Here is a 20,982-nt window from a genome sequence, read left to right on the forward strand (position 1 = left end):
GTCTCGTCCTCTTGGTTGGCACCTTGTATCTCTGTGAGGTCCTTGGTGGTGTTGCTATGTAGGAGAAGAGGCGTGCGGTCACCTGGCATGCGGTGGACTTCGTCGCCACCGCCATGGTTGCTGACTGTCTTCCCTGGTGCTCAGTGTGCCCTGTGTGGGCATCGCGTCTGAGGTTTGCTGTCTGAGTGAGTCGCCCTGCGGGCAGGAGATGGGAACTTTGCACAAGGGCTGGAGCGTTTGAGCGTTTCTTCGGGGGTCAGGGCTGTAGATCCGGTGGGCCGTGGAGCTGCCTGGACCTGGCCGGGACTGTAGGCTGGTGTCCGAGGAGTTCGACTCCCGGTCATGGTGTCTGAAGACCACCACTTCCCATAGTCAGCTTTCCCACGCGTCTCTGGATAGGAATTTGGCTTAGTTGGCTGGAAGAGGCACCTGGCCTTGAAGTCCTTTAGTGCCTTTGAGAAGAAGGCAGGCTGCATCTTCCCTGTAGCCATGTGCAGGGCGGAGACAAAGGCCTTCATGTGCGAGGTACCGTTGTCCCCAGTGGCATGGGCTCTGGCTGTCAAGGGCACATCAGGTGTGCTAGGAGCTGGCGGGGTCTCCACGACTCTGGGGCCATCACTCCCATGGGTGAGAGGCCGGCCCCCATCGAGTCTATGTGCTCTGGTCAGAAGGCAAGGTTGTTGGAGATCGGGAGCCCGGTGCTGGTTGCAGCAGCCCTTCAAGTTCAGGGTGTGCCTGAGGGCTCTTGAAGGTGGCAGGGGTGTTCTGCCATTCTGTGGGGGATCCCGAGGCAAGGGCCCTGTGTTCCAGGCATGCCTTCGCCTGTTCAAGGACTTTGCAGAGGGGCACACAGACAATCAGAGACCCAGGCACACCTACAGGGCCCCACGCAGAAAGCCGCTTAGACGCCCTTTTGCGCAGAGACTAACACACTCCGGTGCCCACTCACTTACCTCCTGACGCACACAAGCACTGGTACGTGCGTACCTTTGAAGAGTTGTCTGTCATGCCCGCATTGAGTCTTCTCCAAGGGACAAAGGTCCTTGGGAAGCAGGTGCAGGGTAACGTTACCCACCCCCAGGGTACCGTTGGCCTGGGTCTTGTTCTCTGAGTACCTGGGTGGCGTTCTAAAGCATGCCTGTGATTGCTGCCCACTTCTCAGGTGCAGTCGCCAGGCACGGCTGGCCGTCGGCTGAGATGGGCAGACCTTCTTGGCGTGGTGTGAAGACTGGATGTGCGAGGAAATCCCGGAAGAAGTGCGACGGGCCCAGGGTGCTGAGCTTGGCCAGGGATCACTACGGATGGTACGCATTCCCCTGGCCCAACACGTGTCATTCATTGCATACCAGGGGTTCCTCGGACCCGCCGAGGAGCTCCAGAGTGGATGGACTGTTTCTCTTGCTGAGTGGCCTGGGGGCTGTGGATTCTCCATGCTGTTGGATGATGTCGAGGTCACTGGCTCCTCCTCGCAGCCGCCCAGCCTGTGCTGTTGGGTTCTTGCGGCGTCCCAGCACGTGCTCGGATCGATGATGACCCCCTCATATGCATTCCTTGGAAAATCTGAACAAAATGAGTGAGCACTCACTACCGTCTCCTCATCGAACCTGAGGTCCTGCACGTTGCCTCCCCTGGGGTTAGGGGATAGTCAGGGGTGAGGGCCAGCTTCCCCTTGTGGACACGCATGCAAACAGCACACAGGGCGGCAGTATTGGAGAGGCTCGCGGCTGAGGGTCGGCCCGTGTCCACGCATTGGCTGGCTCATCCAGGACTGCGAGGTGCCTGGTGACGGTGCAGTGAGGGATGGCGAGGCCGCCAGGCTGCCTGCTGGTGGTATGAGTCGGAGCATGTGCTGGCCTAGACCCAGTGAGCTCGAGGCTTGGAGAGGTGTGTTTTTGCCGGGTTCCCATATTGGACGGGGCCCTTGTGGGAGCAGGGTGCTTTTCAAAGCCAAAGAGAGGAAGCTTGGGTGGTTTCTGAGTTGAGCCCGAGGCCAGGCACCTGTCGCTTCCTCACTTGGCTCGGTGAGGTTCTTGAGTGGCAGACGGGGTGGGATCGGGGTCAGGGCGGTGGGGACCGGGAGGCGGGATTGTTAGGTGGCGGTGGGAGGGGTTGAGGAATTAGGCCTCGGTGGTTCCCTTGGCAGGTCCTCGACTGCAACTGCTGGCACAGTGGTGGCGCCGATCGGGATACTGTGGACTGTGCCGAGGACTGAGTGCTACATTGAATCCTGTGAGATGGCCGATGGCCTAGACAGGACGGTATGGGCATGGCGAGGCCCGGGGCAGTGTGACTTCTTGGACGGGCTGTCATCATGGTGCTGCAGGCGCTGTCCTCGGCTTCTCAAGGAGATCTCTAGTCCCTGAAGGGCTGCCTGTGGCTGGCTACGGAGAAGAGGGCTTTGGCGGTCCCTGTGGACGCGCTGCGCTGGTGCCTTTGGTGTAGCCCTGGGGGCCCCATGCCAGAGGAATGACACCAAAGAATGTCTTCCAGGCGCCTCGAAGAGATCTACGTGCTCAGTAGTGGGGCCGGCCAGCTTAAGGAAAGGTGAAATCTGCGAAGCTTCCCTTTGGCCCCTGGTCAGGGAGTTGGCAAGGCGAAAGTGTATCTCCCGGAGGGCAGGACATGGCCGTCCTTGGGGGCCCCGAGGCCTTTTGCAGGGCCCTCAGTTTACGGGAGGAAGCCCGGAGGTGTGGCTGAGATGGGGCAGTGGTTGTGGTGCCAGGTGTGTTGCCGTGGACAGCCACTTGCTCCCTGGGCAGGGTTCCTGGTCTGCTTGCGCGGCAGTGGGCTTCTGTTTGAAGTGTGTGTCTCGTCCTCTTGGTTGGCACCTTGTATCTCTGTGAGGTCCTTGGTGGTGTTGCTATGTAGGAGAAGAGGCGTGCGGTCACCTGGCATGCGGTGGACTTCGTCGCCACCGCCATGGTTGCTGACTGTCTTCCCTGGTGCTCAGTGTGCCCCGTGTGGGCATCGCGTCTGAGGTTTGCTGTCGGAGTGAGTCGCCCTGCGGGCAGGAGATGGGAACTTTGCACAAGGGCTCGAGCGTTTGAGCGTTTCTTCGGGGGTCAGGGCTGTAGATGCGGTGGGCCGTGGAGCTGCCTGGACCTGGCCGGGACTGTAGGCTGGTGTCCGAGTAGTTCGACTCCCGGTCATGGTGTCTGAAGACCACCACTTCCCATAGTCAGCTTTCCCACGCGTCTCTGGATAGGAATTTGGCTTAGTTGGCTGGAAGAGGCACCTGGCCTTGAAGTCCTTTAGTGCCTTTGAGAAGAAGGCAGGCTGCATCTTCCCTGTAGCCATGTGTAGGGCGGAGACAAAGGCCTTCATGTGCGAGGTACCGTTGTCCCCAGTGGCATGGGCTCTGGCTGTCAAGGGCACATCAGGTGTGCTAGGAGCTGGCGGGGTCTCCACGACTCTGGGGCCATCACTCCCATGGGTGAGAGGCCGGCCCCCATCGAGTCTATGTGCTCTGGTCAGAAGGCAAGGTTGTTGGAGATCGGGAGCCCGGTGCTGGTTGCAGCAGCCCTTCAAGTTCAGGGTGTGCCTGAGGGCTCTTGAAGGTGGCAGGGGTGTTCTGCCATTCTGTGGGGGATCCCGAGGCAAGGGCCCTGTGTTCCAGGCATGCCTTCGCCTGTTCAAGGACTTTGCAGAGGGGCACACAGACAATCAGAGACCCAGGCACACCTACAGGGCCCCACGCAGAAAGCCGCTTAGACGCCCTTTTGCGCAGAGACTAACACACTCCGGTGCCCACTCACTTACCTCCTGACGCACACAAGCACTGGTACGTGCGTACCTTTGAAGAGTTGTCTGTCATGCCCGCATTGAGTCTTCTCCAAGGGACAAAGGTCCTTGGGAAGCAGGTGCAGGGTAACGTTACCCCCCCCCAGGGTACCGTTGGCCTGGGTCTTGTTCTCTGAGTACCTGGGTGGCGTTCTAAAGCATGCCTGTGATTGCTGCCCACTTCTCAGGTGCAGTCGCCAGGCACGGCTGGCCGTCGGCTGAGATGGGCAGACCTTCTTGGCGTGGTGTGAAGACTGGATGTGCGAGGAAATCCCGGAAGAAGTGCGACGGGCCCAGGGTGCTGAGCTTGGCCGGGGATCACTACGGATGGTACGCATTCCCCTGGCCCAACACGTGTCATTCATTGCATACCAGGGGTTCCTCGGACCCGCCGAGGAGCTCCAGAGTGGATGGACTGTTTCTCTTGCTGAGTGGCCTGGGGGCTGTGGATTCTCCATGCTGTTGGATGATGTCGAGGTCACTGGCTCCTCCTCGCAGCCGCCCAGCCTGTGCTGTTGGGTTCTTGCGGCGTCCCAGCACGTGCTCGGATCGATGATGACCCCCTCATATGCATTCCTTGGAAAATCTGAACAAAATGAGTGAGCACTCACTACCGTCTCCTCATCGAACCTGAGGTCCTGCACGTTGCCTCCCCTGGGGTTAGGGGATAGTCAGGGGTGAGGGCCAGCTTCCCCTTGTGGACACGCATGCAAACAGCACACAGGGCGGCAGTATTGGAGAGGCTCGCGGCTGAGGGTCGGCCCGTGTCCACGCATTGGCTGGCCCATCCACGACTGCGAGGTGCTTGGTGACGGTGCAGTGAGGGATGGCGAGGCCGCCAGGCTGCCTGCTGGTGGTATGAGTCGGAGCATGTGCTGGCCTAGACCCAGTGAGCTCGAGGCTTGGAGAGGTGTGTTTTTGCCGGGTTCCCATATTGGATGGGGCCCTTGTGGGAGCAGGGTGCTTTTCAAAGCCAAAGAGAGGAAGCTTGGGTGGTTTCTGAGTTGAGCCGGAGGCCAGGCACCTGTCGCTTCCTCACTTGGCTCGGTGAGGTTCTTGAGTGGCAGACGGGGTGGGATCGGGGTCAGGGCGGTGGGGACCGGGAGGCGGGATTGTTAGGTGGCGGTGGGAGGGGTTGAGGAATTAGGCCTCGGTGGTTCCCTTGGCAGGTCCTCGACTGCAACTGCTGGCACAGTGGTGGCGCCGATCGGGATACTGTGGACTGTGCCGAGGACTGAGTGCTACATTGAATCCTGTGAGATGGCCGATGGCCTAGACAGGACGGTATGGGCATGGCGAGGCCCGGGGCAGTGTGACTTCTTGGACGGGCTGTCATCATGGTGCTGCAGGCGCTGTCCTCGGCTTCTCAAGGAGATCTCTAGTCCCTGAAGGGCTGCCTGTGGCTGGCTACGGAGAAGAGGGCTTTGGCGGTCCCTGTGGACGCGCTGCGCTGGTGCCTTTGGTGTAGGCCTGGGGGCCCCATGCCAGAGGAATGACACCAAAGAATGTCTTCCAGGCGCCTCGAAGAGATCTACGTGCTCAGTAGTGGGGCCGGCCAGCTTAAGGAAAGGTGAAATCTGCGAAGCTTCCCTTTGGCCCCTGGTCAGGGAGTTGGCAAGGCGAAAGTGTATCTCCCGGAGGGCAGGACATGGCCGTCCTTGGTGGCCCCGAGGCCTTTTGCAGGGCCCTCAGTTTACGGGAGGAAGCCCGGAGGTGTGGCTGAGATGGGGCAGTGGTTGTGGTGCCAGGTGTGTTGCCGTGGACAGCCACTTGCTCCCTGCGCAGGGTTCCTGGTCTGCTTGCGCGGCAGTGGGCTTCTGTTTGAAGTGTGTGTCTCGTCCTCTTGGTTGGCACCTTGTATCTCTGTGAGGTCCTTGGTGGTGTTGCTATGTAGGAGAAGAGGCGTGCGGTCACCTGGCATGCGGTGGACTTCGTCGCCACCGCCATGGTTGCTGACTGTCTTCCCTGGTGCTCAGTGTGCCCCGTGTGGGCATCGCGTCTGAGGTTTGCTGTCTGAGTGAGTCGCCCTGCGGGCAGGAGATGGGAACTTTGCACAAGGGCTGGAGCGTTTGAGCGTTTCTTCGGGGGTCAGGGCTGTAGATCCGGTGGGCCGTGGAGCTGCCTGGACCTGGCCGGGACTGTAGGCTGGTGTCCGAGGAGTTCGACTCCCGGTCATGGTGTCTGAAGACCACCACTTCCCATAGTCAGCTTTCCCACGCGTCTCTGGATAGGAATTTGGCTTAGTTGGCTGGAAGAGGCACCTGGCCTTGAAGTCCTTTAGTGCCTTTGAGAAGAAGGCAGGCTGCATCTTCCCTGTAGCCATGTGTAGGGCGGAGACAAAGGCCTTCATGTGCGAGGTACCGTTGTCCCCAGTGGCATGGGCTCTGGCTGTCAAGGGCACATCAGGTGTGCTAGGAGCTGGCGGGGTCTCCACGACTCTGGGGCCATCACTCCCATGGGTGAGAGGCCGGCCCCCATCGAGTCTATGTGCTCTGGTCAGAAGGCAAGGTTGTTGGAGATCGGGAGCCCGGTGCTGGTTGCAGCAGCCCTTCAAGTTCAGGGTGTGCCTGAGGGCTCTTGAAGGTGGCAGGGGTGTTCTGCCATTCTGTGGGGGATCCCGAGGCAAGGGCCCTGTGTTCCAGGCATGCCTTCGCCTGTTCAAGGACTTTGCAGAGGGGCACACAGACAATCAGAGACCCAGGCACACCTACAGGGCCCCACGCAGAAAGCCGCTTAGACGCCCTTTTGCGCAGAGACTAACACACTCCGGTGCCCACTCACTTACCTCCTGACGCACACAAGCACTGGTACGTGCGTACCTTTGAAGAGTTGTCTGTCATGCCCGCATTGAGTCTTCTCCAAGGGACAAAGGTCCTTGGGAAGCAGGTGCAGGGTAACGTTACCCACCCCCAGGGTACCGTTGGCCTGGGTCTTGTTCTCTGAGTACCTGGGTGGCGTTCTAAAGCATGCCTGTGATTGCTGCCCACTTCTCAGGTGCAGTCGCCAGGCACGGCTGGCCGTCGGCTGAGATGGGCAGACCTTCTTGGCGTGGTGTGAAGACTGGATGTGCGAGGAAATCCCGGAAGAAGTGCGACGGGCCCAGGGTGCTGAGCTTGGCCAGGGATCACTACGGATGGTACGCATTCCCCTGGCCCAACACGTGTCATTCATTGCATACCAGGGGTTCCTCGGACCCGCCGAGGAGCTCCAGAGTGGATGGGCTGTTTCTCTTGCTGAGTGGCCTGGGGGCTGTGGATTCTCCATGCTGTTGGATGATGTCGAGGTCACTGGCTCCTCCTCGCAGCCGCCCAGCCTGTGCTGTTGGGTTCTTGCGGCGTCCCAGCACGTGCTCGGATCGATGATGACCCCCTCATATGCATTCCTTGGAAAATCTGAACAAAATGAGTGAGCACTCACTACCGTCTCCTCATCGAACCTGAGGTCCAGCACGTTGCCTCCCCTGGGGTTAGGGGATAGTCAGGGGTGAGGGCCAGCTTCCCCTTGTGGACACGCATGCAAACAGCACACAGGGCGGCAGTATTGGAGAGGCTCGCGGCTGAGGGTCGGCCCGTGTCCACGCATTGGCTGGCTCATCCACGACTGCGAGGTGCTTGGTGACGGTGCAGTGAGGGATGGCGAGGCCGCCAGGCTGCCTGCTGGTGGTATGAGTCGGAGCATGTGCTGGCCTAGACCCAGTGAGCTCGAGGCTTGGAGAGGTGTGTTTTTGCCGGGTTCCCATATTGGATGGGGCCCTTGTGGGAGCAGGGTGCTTTTCAAAGCCAAAGAGAGGAAGCTTGGGTGGTTTCTGAGTTGAGCCCGAGGCCAGGCACCTGTCGCTTCCTCACTTGGCTCGGTGAGGTTCTTGAGTGGCAGACGGGGTGGGATCGGGGTCAGGGCGGTGGGGACCGGGAGGCGGGATTGTTAGGTGGCGGTGGGAGGGGTTGAGGAATTAGGCCTCGGTGGTTCCCTTGGCAGGTCCTCGACTGCAACTGCTGGCACAGTGGTGGCGCCGATCGGGATACTGTGGACTGTGCCGAGGACTGAGTGCTACATTGAATCCTGTGAGATGGCCTATGGCCTAGACAGGACGGTATGGGCATGGCGAGGCCCGGGGCAGTGTGACTTCTTGGACGGGCTGTCATCATGGTGCTGCAGGCGCTGTCCTCGGCTTCTCAAGGAGATCTCTAGTCCCTGAAGGGCTGCCTGTGGCTGGCTACGGAGAAGAGGGCTTTGGCGGTCCCTGTGGACGCGCTGCGCTGGTGCCTTTGGTGTAGGCCTGGGGGCCCCATGCCAGAGGAATGACACCAAAGAATGTCTTCCAGGCGCCTCGAAGAGATCTACGTGCTCAGTAGTGGGGCCGGCCAGCTTAAGGAAAGGTGAAATCTGCGAAGCTTCCCTTTGGCCCCTGGTCAGGGAGTTGGCAAGGCGAAAGTGTATCTCCCGGAGGGCACGACATGGCCGTCCTTGGTGGCCCCGAGGCCTTTTGCAGGGCCCTCAGTTTACGGGAGGAAGCCCGGAGGTGTGGCTGAAATGGGGCAGTGGTTGTGGTGCCAGGTGTGTTGCCGTGGACAGCCACTTGCTCCCTGCGCAGGGTTCCTGGTCTGCTTGTGCGGCAGTGGGCTTCTGTTTGAAGTGTGTGTCTCGTCCTCTTGGTTGGCACCTTGTATCTCTGTGAGGTCCTTGGTGGTGTTGCTATGTAGGAGAAGAGGCGTGCGGTCACCTGGCATGCGGTGGACTTCGTCGCCACCGCCATGGTTGCTGACTGTCTTCCCTGGTGCTCAGTGTGCCCTGTGTGGGCATCGCGTCTGAGGTTTGCTGTCTGAGTGAGTCGCCCTGCGGGCAGGAGATGGGAACTTTGCACAAGGGCTGGAGCGTTTGAGCGTTTCTTCGGGGGTCAGGGCTGTAGATCCGGTGGGCCGTGGAGCTGCCTGGACCTGGCCGGGACTGTAGGCTGGTGTCCGAGGAGTTCGACTCCCGGTCATGGTGTCTGAAGACCACCACTTCCCATAGTCAGCTTTCCCACGCGTCTCTGGATAGGAATTTGGCTTAGTTGGCTGGAAGAGGCACCTGGCCTTGAAGTCCTTTAGTGCCTTTGAGAAGAAGGCAGGCTGCATCTTCCCTGTAGCCATGTGCAGGGCGGAGACAAAGGCCTTCATGTGCGAGGTACCGTTGTCCCCAGTGGCATGGGCTCTGGCTGTCAAGGGCACATCAGGTGTGCTAGGAGCTGGCGGGGTCTCCACGACTCTGGGGCCATCACTCCCATGGGTGAGAGGCCGGCCCCCATCGAGTCTATGTGCTCTGGTCAGAAGGCAAGGTTGTTGGAGATCGGGAGCCCGGTGCTGGTTGCAGCAGCCCTTCAAGTTCAGGGTGTGCCTGAGGGCTCTTGAAGGTGGCAGGGGTGTTCTGCCATTCTGTGGGGGATCCCGAGGCAAGGGCCCTGTGTTCCAGGCATGCCTTCGCCTGTTCAAGGACTTTGCAGAGGGGCACACAGACAATCAGAGACCCAGGCACACCTACAGGGCCCCACGCAGAAAGCCGCTTAGACGCCCTTTTGCGCAGAGACTAACACACTCCGGTGCCCACTCACTTACCTCCTGACGCACACAAGCACTGGTACGTGCGTACCTTTGAAGAGTTGTCTGTCATGCCCGCATTGAGTCTTCTCCAAGGGACAAAGGTCCTTGGGAAGCAGGTGCAGGGTAACGTTACCCACCCCCAGGGTACCGTTGGCCTGGGTCTTGTTCTCTGAGTACCTGGGTGGCGTTCTAAAGCATGCCTGTGATTGCTGCCCACTTCTCAGGTGCAGTCGCCAGGCACGGCTGGCCGTCGGCTGAGATGGGCAGACCTTCTTGGCGTGGTGTGAAGACTGGATGTGCGAGGAAATCCCGGAAGAAGTGCGACGGGCCCAGGGTGCTGAGCTTGGCCAGGGATCACTACGGATGGTACGCATTCCCCTGGCCCAACACGTGTCATTCATTGCATACCAGGGGTTCCTCGGACCCGCCGAGGAGCTCCAGAGTGGATGGGCTGTTTCTCTTGCTGAGTGGCCTGGGGGCTGTGGATTCTCCATGCTGTTGGATGATGTCGAGGTCACTGGCTCCTCCTCGCAGCCGCCCAGCCTGTGCTGTTGGGTTCTTGCGGCGTCCCAGCACGTGCTCGGATCGATGATGACCCCCTCATATGCATTCCTTGGAAAATCTGAACAAAATGAGTGAGCACTCACTACCGTCTCCTCATCGAACCTGAGGTCCAGCACGTTGCCTCCCCTGGGGTTAGGGGATAGTCAGGGGTGAGGGCCAGCTTCCCCTTGTGGACACGCATGCAAACAGCACACAGGGCGGCAGTATTGGAGAGGCTCGCGGCTGAGGGTCGGCCCGTGTCCACGCATTGGCTGGCTCATCCACGACTGCGAGGTGCTTGGTGACGGTGCAGTGAGGGATGGCGAGGCCGCCAGGCTGCCTGCTGGTGGTATGAGTCGGAGCATGTGCTGGCCTAGACCCAGTGAGCTCGAGGCTTGGAGAGGTGTGTTTTTGCCGGGTTCCCATATTGGATGGGGCCCTTGTGGGAGCAGGGTGCTTTTCAAAGCCAAAGAGAGGAAGCTTGGGTGGTTTCTGAGTTGAGCCCGAGGCCAGGCACCTGTCGCTTCCTCACTTGGCTCGGTGAGGTTCTTGAGTGGCAGACGGGGTGGGATCGGGGTCAGGGCGGTGGGGACCGGGAGGCGGGATTGTTAGGTGGCGGTGGGAGGGGTTGAGGAATTAGGCCTCGGTGGTTCCCTTGGCAGGTCCTCGACTGCAACTGCTGGCACAGTGGTGGCGCCGATCGGGATACTGTGGACTGTGCCGAGGACTGAGTGCTACATTGAATCCTGTGAGATGGCCTATGGCCTAGACAGGACGGTATGGGCATGGCGAGGCCCGGGGCAGTGTGACTTCTTGGACGGGCTGTCATCATGGTGCTGCAGGCGCTGTCCTCGGCTTCTCAAGGAGATCTCTAGTCCCTGAAGGGCTGCCTGTGGCTGGCTACGGAGAAGAGGGCTTTGGCGGTCCCTGTGGACGCGCTGCGCTGGTGCCTTTGGTGTAGGCCTGGGGGCCCCATGCCAGAGGAATGACACCAAAGAATGTCTTCCAGGCGCCTCGAAGAGATCTACGTGCTCAGTAGTGGGGCCGGCCAGCTTAAGGAAAGGTGAAATCTGCGAAGCTTCCCTTTGGCCCCTGGTCAGGGAGTTGGCAAGGCGAAAGTGTATCTCCCGGAGGGCACGACATGGCCGTCCTTGGTGGCCCCGAGGCCTTTTGCAGGGCCCTCAGTTTACGGGAGGAAGCCCGGAGGTGTGGCTGAAATGGGGCAGTGGTTGTGGTGCCAGGTGTGTTGCCGTGGACAGCCACTTGCTCCCTGCGCAGGGTTCCTGGTCTGCTTGTGCGGCAGTGGGCTTCTGTTTGAAGTGTGTGTCTCGTCCTCTTGGTTGGCACCTTGTATCTCTGTGAGGTCCTTGGTGGTGTTGCTATGTAGGAGAAGAGGCGTGCGGTCACCTGGCATGCGGTGGACTTCGTCGCCACCGCCATGGTTGCTGACTGTCTTCCCTGGTGCTCAGTGTGCCCTGTGTGGGCATCGCGTCTGAGGTTTGCTGTCTGAGTGAGTCGCCCTGCGGGCAGGAGATGGGAACTTTGCACAAGGGCTGGAGCGTTTGAGCGTTTCTTCGGGGGTCAGGGCTGTAGATCCGGTGGGCCGTGGAGCTGCCTGGACCTGGCCGGGACTGTAGGCTGGTGTCCGAGGAGTTCGACTCCCGGTCATGGTGTCTGAAGACCACCACTTCCCATAGTCAGCTTTCCCACGCGTCTCTGGATAGGAATTTGGCTTAGTTGGCTGGAAGAGGCACCTGGCCTTGAAGTCCTTTAGTGCCTTTGAGAAGAAGGCAGGCTGCATCTTCCCTGTAGCCATGTGCAGGGCGGAGACAAAGGCCTTCATGTGCGAGGTACCGTTGTCCCCAGTGGCATGGGCTCTGGCTGTCAAGGGCACATCAGGTGTGCTAGGAGCTGGCGGGGTCTCCACGACTCTGGGGCCATCACTCCCATGGGTGAGAGGCCGGCCCCCATCGAGTCTATGTGCTCTGGTCAGAAGGCAAGGTTGTTGGAGATCGGGAGCCCGGTGCTGGTTGCAGCAGCCCTTCAAGTTCAGGGTGTGCCTGAGGGCTCTTGAAGGTGGCAGGGGTGTTCTGCCATTCTGTGGGGGATCCCGAGGCAAGGGCCCTGTGTTCCAGGCATGCCTTCGCCTGTTCAAGGACTTTGCAGAGGGGCACACAGACAATCAGAGACCCAGGCACACCTACAGGGCCCCACGCAGAAAGCCGCTTAGACGCCCTTTTGCGCAGAGACTAACACACTCCGGTGCCCACTCACTTACCTCCTGACGCACACAAGCACTGGTACGTGCGTACCTTTGAAGAGTTGTCTGTCATGCCCGCATTGAGTCTTCTCCAAGGGACAAAGGTCCTTGGGAAGCAGGTGCAGGGTAACGTTACCCACCCCCAGGGTACCGTTGGCCTGGGTCTTGTTCTCTGAGTACCTGGGTGGCGTTCTAAAGCATGCCTGTGATTGCTGCCCACTTCTCAGGTGCAGTCGCCAGGCACGGCTGGCCGTCGGCTGAGATGGGCAGACCTTCTTGGCGTGGTGTGAAGACTGGATGTGCGAGGAAATCCCGGAAGAAGTGCGACGGGCCCAGGGTGCTGAGCTTGGCCAGGGATCACTACGGATGGTACGCATTCCCCTGGCCCAACACGTGTCATTCATTGCATACCAGGGGTTCCTCGGACCCGCCGAGGAGCTCCAGAGTGGATGGACTGTTTCTCTTGCTGAGTGGCCTGGGGGCTGTGGATTCTCCATGCTGTTGGATGATGTCGAGGTCACTGGCTCCTCCTCGCAGCCGCCCAGCCTGTGCTGTTGGGTTCTTGCGGCGTCCCAGCACGTGCTCGGATCGATGATGACCCCCTCATATGCATTCCTTGGAAAATCTGAACAAAATGAGTGAGCACTCACTACCGTCTCCTCATCGAACCTGAGGTCCAGCACGTTGCCTCCCCTGGGGTTAGGGGATAGTCAGGGGTGAGGGCCAGCTTCCCCTTGTGGACACGCATGCAAACAGCACACAGGGCGGCAGTATTGGAGAGGCTCGCGGCTGAGGGTCGGCCCGTGTCCACGCATTGGCTGGCTCATCCAGGACTGCGAGGTGCCTGGTGACGGTGCAGTGAGGGATGGCGAGGCCGCCAGGCTGCCTGCTGGTGGTATGAGTCGGAGCATGTGCTGGCCTAGACCCAGTGAGCTCGAGGCTTGGAGAGGTGTGTTTTTGCCGGGTTCCCATATTGGACGGGGCCCTTGTGGGAGCAGGGTGCTTTTCAAAGCCAAAGAGAGGAAGCTTGGGTGGTTTCTGAGTTGAGCCCGAGGCCAGGCACCTGTCGCTTCCTCACTTGGCTCGGTGAGGTTCTTGAGTGGCAGACGGGGTGGGATCGGGGTCAGGGCGGTGGGGACCGGGAGGCGGGATTGTTAGGTGGCGGTGGGAGGGGTTGAGGAATTAGGCCTCGGTGGTTCCCTTGGCAGGTCCTCGACTGCAACTGCTGGCACAGTGGTGGCGCCGATCGGGATACTGTGGACTGTGCCGAGGACTGAGTGCTACATTGAATCCTGTGAGATGGCCGATGGCCTAGACAGGACGGTATGGGCATGGCGAGGCCCGGGGCAGTGTGACTTCTTGGACGGGCTGTCATCATGGTGCTGCAGGCGCTGTCATCGGCTTCTCAAGGAGATCTCTAGTCCCTGAAGGGCTGCCTGTGGCTGGCTACGGAGAAGAGGGCTTTGGCGGTCCCTGTGGACGCGCTGCGCTGGTGCCTTTGGTGTAGCCCTGGGGGCCCCATGCCAGAGGAATGACACCAAAGAATGTCTTCCAGGCGCCTCGAAGAGATCTACGTGCTCAGTAGTGGGGCCGGCCAGCTTAAGGAAAGGTGAAATCTGCGAAGCTTCCCTTTGGCCCCTGGTCAGGGAGTTGGCAAGGCGAAAGTGTATCTCCCGGAGGGCAGGACATGGCCGTCCTTGGGGGCCCCGAGGCCTTTTGCAGGGCCCTCAGTTTACGGGAGGAAGCCCGGAGGTGTGGCTGAGATGGGGCAGTGGTTGTGGTGCCAGGTGTGTTGCCGTGGACAGCCACTTGCTCCCTGGGCAGGGTTCCTGGTCTGCTTGCGCGGCAGTGGGCTTCTGTTTGAAGTGTGTGTCTCGTCCTCTTGGTTGGCACCTTGTATCTCTGTGAGGTCCTTGGTGGTGTTGCTATGTAGGAGAAGAGGCGTGCGGTCACCTGGCATGCGGTGGACTTCGTCGCCACCGCCATGGTTGCTGACTGTCTTCCCTGGTGCTCAGTGTGCCCCGTGTGGGCATCGCGTCTGAGGTTTGCTGTCGGAGTGAGTCGCCCTGCGGGCAGGAGATGGGAACTTTGCACAAGGGCTCGAGCGTTTGAGCGTTTCTTCGGGGGTCAGGGCTGTAGATGCGGTGGGCCGTGGAGCTGCCTGGACCTGGCCGGGACTGTAGGCTGGTGTCCGAGGAGTTCGACTCCCGGTCATGGTGTCTGAAGACCACCACTTCCCATAGTCAGCTTTCCCACGCGTCTCTGGATAGGAATTTGGCTTAGTTGGCTGGAAGAGGCACCTGGCCTTGAAGTCCTTTAGTGCCTTTGAGAAGAAGGCAGGCTGCATCTTCCCTGTAGCCATGTGTAGGGCGAAGACAAAGGCCTTCATGTGCGAGGTACCGTTGTCCCCAGTGGCATGGGCTCTGGCTGTCAAGGGCACATCAGGTGTGCTAGGAGCTGGCGGGGTCTCCACGACTCTGGGGCCATCACTCCCATGGGTGAGAGGCCGGCCCCCATCGAGTCTATGTGCTCTGGTCAGAAGGCAAGGTTGTTGGAGATCGGGAGCCCGGTGCTGGTTGCAGCAGCCCTTCAAGTTCAGGGTGTGCCTGAGGGCTCTTGAAGGTGGCAGGGGTGTTCTGCCATTCTGTGGGGGATCCCGAGGCAAGGGCCCTGTGTTCCAGGCATGCCTTCGCCTGTTCAAGGACTTTGCAGAGGGGCACACAGACAATCAGAGACCCAGGCACACCTACAGGGCCCCACGCAGAAAGCCGCTTAGACGCCCTTTTGCGCAGAGACTAACACACTCCGGTGCCCACTCACTTACCTCCTGACGCACACAAGCACTGGTACGTGCGTACCTTTGAAGAGTTGTCTGTCATGCCCGCATTGAGTCTTCTCCAAGGGACAAAGGTCCTTGGGAAGCAGGTGCAGGGTAACGTTACCCACCCCCAGGGTACCGTTGGCCTGGGTCTTGTTCTCTGAGTACCTGGGTGGCGTTCTAAAGCATGCCTGTGATTGCTGCCCACTTCTCAGGTGCAGTCGCCAGGCACGGCTGGCCGTCGGCTGAGATGGGCAGACCTTCTTGGCGTGGTGTGAAGACTGGATGTGCGAGGAAATCCCGGAAGAAGTGCGACGGGCCCAGGGTGCTGAGCTTGGCCAGGGATCACTACGGATGGTACGCATTCCCCTGGCCCAACACGTGTCATTCATTGCATACCAGGGGTTCCTCGGACCCGCCGAGGAGCTCCAGAGTGGATGGACTGTTTCTCTTGCTGAGTGGCCTGGGGGCTGTGGATTCTCCATGCTGTTGGATGATGTCGAGGTCACTGGCTCCTCCTCGCAGCCGCCCAGCCTGTGCTGTTGGGTTCTTGCGGCGTCCCAGCACGTGCTCGGATCGATGATGACCCCCTCATATGCATTCCTTGGAAAATCTGAACAAAATGAGTGAGCACTCACTACCGTCTCCTCATCGAACCTGAGGTCCTGCACGTTGCCTCCCCTGGGGTTAGGGGATAGTCAGGGGTGAGGGCCAGCTTCCCCTTGTGGACACGCATGCAAACAGCACACAGGGCGGCAGTATTGGAGAGGCTCGCGGCTGAGGGTCGGCCCGTGTCCACGCATTGGCTGGCCCATCCACGACTGCGAGGTGCTTGGTGACGGTGCAGTGAGGGATGGCGAGGCCGCCAGGCTGCCTGCTGGTGGTATGAGTCGGAGCATGTGCTGGCCTAGACCCAGTGAGCTCGAGGCTTGGAGAGGTGTGTTTTTGCCGGGTTCCCATATTGGATGGGGCCCTTGTGGGAGCAGGGTGCTTTTCAAAGCCAAAGAGAGGAAGCTTGGGTGGTTTCTGAGTTGAGCCGGAGGCCAGGCACCTGTCGCTTCCTCACTTGGCTCGGTGAGGTTCTTGAGTGGCAGACGGGGTGGGATCGGGGTCAGGGCGGTGGGGACCGGGAGGCGGGATTGTTAGGTGGCGGTGGGAGGGGTTGAGGAATTAGGCCTCGGTGGTTCCCTTGGCAGGTCCTCGACTGCAACTGCTGGCACAGTGGTGGCGCCGATCGGGATACTGTGGACTGTGCCGAGGACTGAGTGCTACATTGAATCCTGTGAGATGGCCGATGGCCTAGACAGGACGGTATGGGCATGGCGAGGCCCGGGGCAGTGTGACTTCTTGGACGGGCTGTCATCATGGTGCTGCAGGCGCTGTCCTCGGCTTCTCAAGGAGATCTCTAGTCCCTGAAGGGCTGCCTGTGGCTGGCTACGGAGAAGAGGGCTTTGGCGGTCCCTGTGGACGCGCTGCGCTGGTGCCTTTGGTGTAGCCCTGGGGGCCCCATGCCAGAGGAATGACACCAAAGAATGTCTTACAGGCGCCTCGAAGAGATCTACGTGCTCAGTAGTGGGGCCGGCCAGCTTAAGGAAAGGTGAAATCTGCGAAGCTTCCCTTTGGCCCCTGGTCAGGGAGTTGGCAAGGCGAAAGTGTATCTCCCGGAGGGCAGGACATGGCCGTCCTTGGTGGCCCCGAGGCCTTTTGCAGGGCCCTCAGTTTACGGGAGGAAGCCCGGAGGTGTGGCTGAGATGGGGCAGTGGTTGTGGTGCCAGGTGTGTTGCCGTGGACAGCCACTTGCTCCCTGGGCAGGGTTCCTGGTCTGCTTGCGCGGCAGTGGGCTTCTGTTTGAAGTGTGTGTCTTGTCCTCTTGGTTGGCACCTTGTATCTCTGTGAGGTCCTTGGTGGTGTTGCTATGTAGGAGAAGAGGCGTGCGGTCACCTGGCATGCGGTGGACTTCGTCGCCACCGCCATGGTTGCTGACTGTCTTCCCTGGTGCTCAGTGTGCCCCGTGTGGGCATCGCGTCTGAGGTTTGCTGTCGGAGTGAGTCGCCCTGCGGGCAGGAGATGGGAACTTTGCACAAGGGCTCGAGCGTTTGAGCGTTTCTTCGGGGGTCAGGGCTGTAGATGCGGTGGGCCGTGGAGCTGCCTGGACCTGGCCGGGACTGTAGGCTGGTGTCCGAGGAGTTCGACTCCCGGTCATGGTGTCTGAAGACCACCACTTCCCATAGTCAGCTTTCCCACGCGTCTCTGGATAGGAATTTGGCTTAGTTGGCTGGAAGAGGCACCTGGCCTTGAAGTCCTTTAGTGCCTTTGAGAAGAAGGCAGGCTGCATCTTCCCTGTAGCCATGTGTAGGGCGGAGACAAAGGCCTTCATGTGCGAGGTACCGTTGTCCCCAGTGGCATGGGCTCTGGCTGTCAAGGGCACATCAGGTGTGCTAGGAGCTGGCGGGGTCTCCACGACTCTGGGGCCATCACTCCCATGGGTGAGAGGCCGGCCCCCATCGAGTCTATGTGCTCTGGTCAGAAGGCAAGGTTGTTGGAGATCGGGAGCCCGGTGCTGGTTGCAGCAGCCCTTCAAGTTCAGGGTGTGCCTGAGGGCTCTTGAAGGTGGCAGGGGTGTTCTGCCATTCTGTGGGGGATCCCGAGGCAAGGGCCCTGTGTTCCAGGCATGCCTTCGCCTGTTGAAGGACTTTGCAGAGGGGCACACAGACAATCAGAGACCCAGGCACACCTACAGGGCCCCACGCAGAAAGCCGCTTAGACGCCCTTTTGCGCAGAGACTAACACACTCCGGTGCCCACTCACTTACCTCCTGACGCACACAAGCACTGGTACGTGCGTACCTTTGAAGAGTTGTCTGTCATGCCCGCATTGAGTCTTCTCCAAGGGACAAAGGTCCTTGGGAAGCAGGTGCAGGGTAACGTTACCCACCCGCAGGGTACCGTTGGCCTGGGTCTTGTTCTCTGAGTACCTGGGTGGCGTTCTAAAGCATGCCTGTGATTGCTGCCCACTTCTCAGGTGCAGTCGCCAGGCACGGCTGGCCGTCGGCTGAGATGGGCAGACCTTCTTGGCGTGGTGTGAAGACTGGATGTGCGAGGAAATCCCGGAAGAAGTGCGACGGGCCCAGGGTGCTGAGCTTGGCCAGGGATCACTACGGATGGTACGCATTCCCCTGGCCCAACACGTGTCATTCATTGCATACCAGGGGTTCCTCGGACCCGCCGAGGAGCTCCAGAGTGGATGGACTGTTTCTCTTGCTGAGTGGCCTGGGGGCTGTGGATTCTCCATGCTGTTGGATGATGTCGAGGTCACTGGCTCCTCCTCGCAGCCGCCCAGCCTGTGCTGTTGGGTTCTTGCGGCGTCCCAGCACGTGCTCGGATCGATGATGACCCCCTCATATGCATTCCTTGGAAAATCTGAACAAAATGAGTGAGCACTCACTACCGTCTCCTCATTGAACCTGAGGTCCTGCACGTTGCCTCCCCTGGGGTTAGGGGATAGTCAGGGGTGAGGGCCAGCTTCCCCTTGTGGACACGCATGCAAACAGCACACAGGGCGGCAGTATTGGAGAGGCTCGCGGCTGAGGGTCGGCCCGTGTCCACGCATTGGCTGGCCCATCCACGACTGCGAGGTGCTTGGTGACTGTGCAGTGAGGGATGGCGAGGCCGCCAGGCTGCCTGCTGGTGGTATGAGTCGGAGCATGTGCTGGCCTAGACCCAGTGAGCTCGAGGCTTGGAGAGGTGTGTTTTTGCCGGGTTCCCATATTGGATGGGGCCCTTGTGGGAGCAGGGTGCTTTTCAAAGCCAAAGAGAGGAAGCTTGGGTGGTTTCTGAGTTGAGCCGGAGGCCAGGCACCTGTCGCTTCCTCACTTGGCTCGGTGAGGTTCTTGAGTGGCAGACGGGGTGGGATCGGGGTCAGGGCGGTGGGGACCGGGAGGCGGGATTGTTAGGTGGCGGTGGGAGGGGTTGAGGAATTAGGCCTCGGTGGTTCCCTTGGCAGGTCCTCGACTGCAACTGCTGGCACAGTGGTGGCGCCGATCGGGATACTGTGGACTGTGCCGAGGACTGAGTGCTACATTGAATCCTGTGAGATGGCCGATGGCCTAGACAGGACGGTATGGGCATGGCGAGGCCCGGGGCAGTGTGACTTCTTGGACGGGCTGTCATCATGGTGCTGCAGGCGCTGTCCTCGGCTTCTCAAGGAGATCTCTAGTCCCTGAAGGGCTGCCTGTGGCTGGCTACGGAGAAGAGGGCTTTGGCGGTCCCTGTGGACGCGCTGCGCTGGTGCCTTTGGTGTAGCCCTGGGGGCCCCATGCCAGAGGAATGACACCAAAGAATGTCTTACAGGCGCCTCGAAGAGATCTACGTGCTCAGTAGTGGGGCCGGCCAGCTTAAGGAAAGGTGAAATCTGCGAAGCTTCCCTTTGGCCCCTGGTCAGGGAGTTGGCAAGGCGAAAGTGTATCTCCCGGAGGGCAGGACATGGCCGTCCTTGGGGGCCCCGAGGCCTTTTGCAGGGCCCTCAGTTTACGGGAGGAAGCCCGGAGGTGTGGCTGAGATGGGGCAGTGGTTGTGGTGCCAGGTGTGTTGCCGTGGACAGCCACTTGCTCCCTGGGCATGGTTCCTGGTCTGCTTGCGCGGCAGTGGGCTTCTGTTTGAAGTGTGTGTCTTGTCCTCTTGGTTGGCACCTTGTATCTCTGTGAGGTCCTTGGTGGTGTTGCTATGTAGGAGAAGAGGCGTGCGGTCACCTGGCATGCGGTGGACTTCGTCGCCACCGCCATGGTTGCTGACTGTCTTCCCTGGTGCTCAGTGTGCCCCGTGTGGGCATCGCGTCTGAGGTTTGCTGTCGGAGTGAGTCGCCCTGCGGGCAGGAGATGGGAACTTTGCACAAGGGCTCGAGCGTTTGAGCGTTTCTTCGGGGGTCAGGGCTGTAGATGCGGTGGGCCGTGGAGCTGCCTGGACCTGGCCGGGACTGTAGGCTGGTGTCCGAGGAGTTCGACTCCCGGTCATGGTGTCTGAAGACCACCACTTCCCATAGTCAGCTTTCCCACGCGTCTCTGGATAGGAATTTGGCTTAGTTGGCTGGAAGAGGCACCTGGCCTTGAAGTCCTTTAGTGCCTTTGAGAAGAAGGCAGGCTGCATCTTCCCTGTAGCCATGTGTAGGGCGGAGACAAAGGCCTTCATGTGCGAGGTACCGTTGTCCCCAGTGGCATGGGCTCTGGCTGTCAAGGGCACATCAGGTGTGCTAGGAGCTGGCGGGGTCTCCACGACTCTGGGGCCATCACTCCCATGGGTGAGAGGCCGGCCCCCATCGAGTCTATGTGCTCTGGTCAGAAGGCAAGGTTGTTGGAGATCGGGAGCCCGGTGCTGGTTGCAGCAGCCCTTCAAGTTCAGGGTGTGCCTGAGGGCTCTTGAAGGTGGCAGGGGTGTTCTGCCATTCTGTGGGGGATCCCGAGGCAAGGGCCCTGTGTTCCAGGCATGCCTTCGCCTGTTCAAGGACTTTGCAGAGGGGCACACAGACAATCAGAGACCCAGGCACACCTACAGGGCCCCACGCAGAAAGCCGCTTAGACGCCCTTTTGCGCAGAGACTAACACACTCCGGTGCCCACTCACTTACCTCCTGACGCACACAAGCAGTGGTACGTGCGTACCTTTGAAGAGTTGTCTGTCATGCCCGCATTGAGTCTTCTCCAAGGGACAAAGGTCCTTGGGAAGCAGGTGCAGGGTAACGTTACCCACCCCCAGGGTACCGTTGGCCTGGGTCTTGTTCTCTGAGTACCTGGGTGGCGTTCTAAAGCATGCCTGTGATTGCTGCCCACTTCTCAGGTGCAGTCGCCAGGCACGGCTGGCCGTCGGCTGAGATGGGCAGACCTTCTTGGCGTGGTGTGAAGACTGGATGTGCGAGGAAATCCCGGAAGAAGTGCGACGGGCCCAGGGTGCTGAGCTTGGCCAGGGATCACTACGGATGGTACGCATTCCCCTGGCCCAACACGTGTCATTCATT

General features: G+C 60.2%; 7 non-coding genes across 7 annotated transcripts; all 7 read left to right on the plus strand.

The window, feature by feature from the left end:
* The first annotated feature begins 1,520 nt into the window (after positions 1 to 1,520).
* LOC130847129 (small nucleolar RNA SNORD116) lies at positions 1,521 to 1,613 on the plus strand. The gene has a single exon (XR_009051922.1). It is a non-coding gene; the product is annotated as a small nucleolar RNA SNORD116 (small nucleolar RNA).
* A 2,713-nt stretch (positions 1,614 to 4,326) lies between these two features.
* On the plus strand, positions 4,327 to 4,419 carry LOC130847130 (small nucleolar RNA SNORD116). The gene has a single exon (XR_009051923.1). It is a non-coding gene; the product is annotated as a small nucleolar RNA SNORD116 (small nucleolar RNA).
* Positions 4,420 to 7,132: 2,713 nt separating this feature from the next.
* LOC130847131 (small nucleolar RNA SNORD116) lies at positions 7,133 to 7,225 on the plus strand. The gene has a single exon (XR_009051924.1). It is a non-coding gene; the product is annotated as a small nucleolar RNA SNORD116 (small nucleolar RNA).
* A 2,713-nt stretch (positions 7,226 to 9,938) lies between these two features.
* On the plus strand, positions 9,939 to 10,031 carry LOC130847132 (small nucleolar RNA SNORD116). Its single transcript, XR_009051925.1, has one exon. It is a non-coding gene; the product is annotated as a small nucleolar RNA SNORD116 (small nucleolar RNA).
* Positions 10,032 to 12,744: 2,713 nt separating this feature from the next.
* Positions 12,745 to 12,837, plus strand: LOC130847134 (small nucleolar RNA SNORD116). Its single transcript, XR_009051927.1, has one exon. It is a non-coding gene; the product is annotated as a small nucleolar RNA SNORD116 (small nucleolar RNA).
* A 2,713-nt stretch (positions 12,838 to 15,550) lies between these two features.
* On the plus strand, positions 15,551 to 15,643 carry LOC130847135 (small nucleolar RNA SNORD116). The gene has a single exon (XR_009051928.1). It is a non-coding gene; the product is annotated as a small nucleolar RNA SNORD116 (small nucleolar RNA).
* A 2,713-nt stretch (positions 15,644 to 18,356) lies between these two features.
* On the plus strand, positions 18,357 to 18,449 carry LOC130847191 (small nucleolar RNA SNORD116). The gene has a single exon (XR_009051983.1). It is a non-coding gene; the product is annotated as a small nucleolar RNA SNORD116 (small nucleolar RNA).
* The last annotated feature ends 2,533 nt before the right edge of the window (positions 18,450 to 20,982 follow it).

Source organism: Hippopotamus amphibius, chromosome 2 (assembly GCF_030028045.1).
Source record: "Hippopotamus amphibius kiboko isolate mHipAmp2 chromosome 2, mHipAmp2.hap2, whole genome shotgun sequence".
NCBI lineage: Eukaryota > Metazoa > Chordata > Mammalia > Artiodactyla > Hippopotamidae > Hippopotamus > Hippopotamus amphibius.